The sequence below is a fragment of the Aulonocara stuartgranti genome (assembly GCF_965226115.1).
Source record: "Aulonocara stuartgranti genome assembly, chromosome: 4".
NCBI classification, from domain to species: domain Eukaryota; kingdom Metazoa; phylum Chordata; class Actinopteri; order Cichliformes; family Cichlidae; genus Aulonocara; species Aulonocara stuartgranti.
The window spans coordinates 20,906,904-20,910,237 of NC_138942.1; the positions used below are offsets into that span (position 1 = coordinate 20,906,904).

General features: G+C 47.4%; 1 long non-coding RNA gene across 1 annotated transcript; it reads right to left on the reverse strand.

The window, feature by feature from the left end:
* Window positions 1-1,566: 1,566 nt before the first annotated feature.
* LOC309704077 lies at window positions 1,567-3,049 on the reverse strand. Its single transcript, XR_014276147.1, has 2 exons — window positions 2,835-3,049; window positions 1,567-2,624 (listed from the first exon to the last, which is right to left on the reverse strand). It is a non-coding gene; the product is annotated as an uncharacterized lncRNA (long non-coding RNA).
* Between the last annotated feature and the right edge of the window lie 285 nt (window positions 3,050-3,334).

The following is a 3,334-nucleotide window of genomic DNA, read 5'->3' on the forward strand; positions in this document are numbered from 1 at the left end:
ACCGTTTTATTCTCCGCGGGAGTTTGCTTCATTCATCTTGGCCGCTGTTTACATCCCGCCAGATGCGGATGCGCAGGCAGCTCAGTGCGCACTCGCGGAGCAGATACTGCACATGGAGCGGACATTCCCGGACTCTCTCATCATTGCTCTTGGGGACTTTTACAACACCCCCCTCCTCACCCCACACAAAAGAGGATTTCACACCACCTCCTCCCACCACAACCCTTCATATTCATGAAGCAGATGCGAGGAAGCAGTTTAAGAGTCTGAATGCTCGGAAAGCTCCCGGCCCAGACGGTGTGTCTCGTCTACTGGACGCAGCCGGAGGGTTCACTTGGTTGTTTGCTCTCAATAGAAGCTGAGCGCGTCTCCGTGTCTGTGCTGGTAAACGATACTGAGTCCCAGTGCTCAGTAAACTGTACACCTGACCGTTATTCTCCCACTGAATCCGGTGTGTCCACGGTCCAACACGTGCTCAACACGATGGTGCTGACCGGTGCCCAAACACACCAGAACACCAAATAAGTAAAATAACACAAACACGAACTTCTCCATGGCTCGTCGGGATGGCAACTGCTCCAAAAGTGACACATGAAATAGGCTGACATTTGAGTTTGACACGGGAGGTGAGGGGGTGTTTTGAATATGCTTGACTCCGTCACGAGGTTGCGCACAGCATCACCGGCAAGGGGGCTTGGTTTGAGAGGTTTTTGGCATCTGTGATGTGATTTACAACCATCCACCCATGTACAGCAAGAAGCCGCACTCACAACCGTGGGCATCAGCAAGTTGGTGAAATTTAAACAAAACAAAACAGCATTCCATCTGAAACTCTCTTATTGTACCCAAAATACAAATTTTAGTGATTACATGTGGCTTCATTAATTATGTTCAAACGGATGAATACATAACGCAAGTAATAACTTTATGATCAGTCAGTGAATGAAGGAGCTCAAGAGTGCAAATATAGTTGCAATAAAGTGACAAATATGCCCTTTTATGTCAAACAAAGACCGAAATAAGTGGCATCAGTGTGAGGATGAGAATGAGCGATCCAACCTCACACTGCAGATATCAGGGCAAAGCACAGTGGGGGGGTTGCAGTCTGCGCGCACAAGAGGGCTAACAACGCTGTGAGTGACGGAATCCACCCAAACTGAGGAACAGCTTGTTCCCCAGAGCTGAAGCCTGCACTGTTTGCACTATAATATAATATAATATAATATAATATAATATAATATAATATAATATAATTAGGGCTGTCAAATGATTAAAATTTTTAATCAGATTAATCACAGCCTAAAAATTAATTAATCATGATTAATCACAACTCGAAATATGACCAAAATGTGTGCAAACATACGGACAGATAGCGGATTTTTACACACTTGTTAGTGTTATTTAATGCTAAGACCACGCTGAGTGGCCTGCGTTCACTCAGCGTGGTCTGACGTAGGCTGGGTGTTGTGCTGGAAGCGAATTAATCACAGCCTAAAAATGTATTAATCGCAACTCGAAATATATGTGTATATGTGTGTATATATGTGTAAAAATCGGGACAGATAGTGGTTTTTAACACACTTGTTTGTTTTATTTATTATTAATTGTGAGTACAAGCAGTACAAGCAGAACAGGGCTTCAAATAATTGTGAGGGATTTTTACTGAATGTTTTCCACCCGTTTAAATCTAGCACATTGTTTTATCCATATACATCTTCAAGTTCACAGAACATAGGCCTAATTCAACAGGCAAAATGTGGAGGCAGGAGTGGCCAGGTATCTGCGAGCAAGGCGGGCCAGCTGGCTGTGGGCTCCTGCATGAGCTGCCCACCACTGTAAGGGACAGTCCTCTAAGGCAGTGCAGGGCTCTGCTCTGTAGCGCTGTATGGCTCTGTCCTGCTGTACCTCCTCCTCTGACTCAGAGTCAGAGTCCATCTGCAGCAGGCTCAGCCTCTTCTTGGCTGGACCTTCTTCTGCAGTGTGTGATCTTCTAGGAGAGTCTTCATGCAGCATGCCTGCCAGTGTGGTCCACACTGCTTCTCTGTCAGTCTTGGGCACACTGCGTAGGTCTTTAAAACGTGGGTCCAGTGCAGTTGCGATCTGGAGCCATGCATAGTTGGTATGTTCCTGGCGGGAAGCAAGGTCTTCCTTAAACTTCTCTTTAAACCTCACCACATATGCAGGGTCCTCATCAGTTACTTCCATGACACGGCGCAGGTGGCAGAAGGCTGGTAGAACTACAGAGCAGGAGACGTAGGCCTCTCCTCCCAGCAGTTCAGTCACATATCTGCAGTGGAATACACACATACACACATGGGGTGGCTGTAGCTCAGGTGGCAGAGCAGGTCAGCCACTAATCAGAAGGTCGGTGGTTCGATCCCAGGCTGCCTCCTGGCTGCATGCCAAATATCCTTGGGCAAGATACTAACCCCGTGTTTGCCTACTGGTGGTGGTCAGAGGGCCCGGTGGCGCCTGTGTCCGGCAGCCTCGCCTCTGTCAGTGCGCCCCAGGGCAGCTGTGGCTACAATGTAGCTTGCCATCGCCAGTGTGTGAATGTGTGCGTGAATGGGTGAATGACTGAATGTAGTGTAAAGCGCTTTGGGGTCCTATGGACTAGAAAAGCGCTATACAAATGCAGGCCATTTACACACACACACACACACAGATAAGACAGCAAATTAAAAAAAGCTTTTTAATACTAGGTAATATTAATAAAATATTTGATTTCATTTATTTTTTAAATAAGACATTTTCATAATAACAAAACTGATTTAAGATGTATGTTTGATACATTTAATCTAAACCTACAATTATGGTCACAATGACAGGCTCACCTGCAGGGCTCTAGAAGTGTCTCCAGTCTCTGGAGTTTGTCCCACTCTGGAGGCGTCAGGAGGACAAGTTTATGCTTTTGTTTATCCAGAGTCGCGGTTACTGCAGTTTGGTTGCGGATCAAGCGCTTCACCATCTCCAGCGTGGAGTTCCAGCGCGTAGGCACGTCCTGGGCCAACGGCTCCTGCTTGCGCCCCAGTGACACCTGCTCTGCGTTCAGCTCTGCTGTGTTTGCTGGGCTGTGCTTAAAATGGCCAACAATTTTGCGGCATTTGGCCAGCGCAGTGACAAAGCCACTGTCTGCGAGACTCACTGTGATGCATCTCTGTAGAATGTGCGCGGTACACGGCATGTGATTGAATGGCATGATGCGAGCCGCGGCGATCATATTGCGCGCACTGTCCGTGCCTACTGTTGTCACCTTCTCCTCAATTCTCCACCTGCGAGCAACAGTCTGGAACTGCTCTGCACAAGCCTCCGCAAAGTGCCGCTCTTCCGTTTT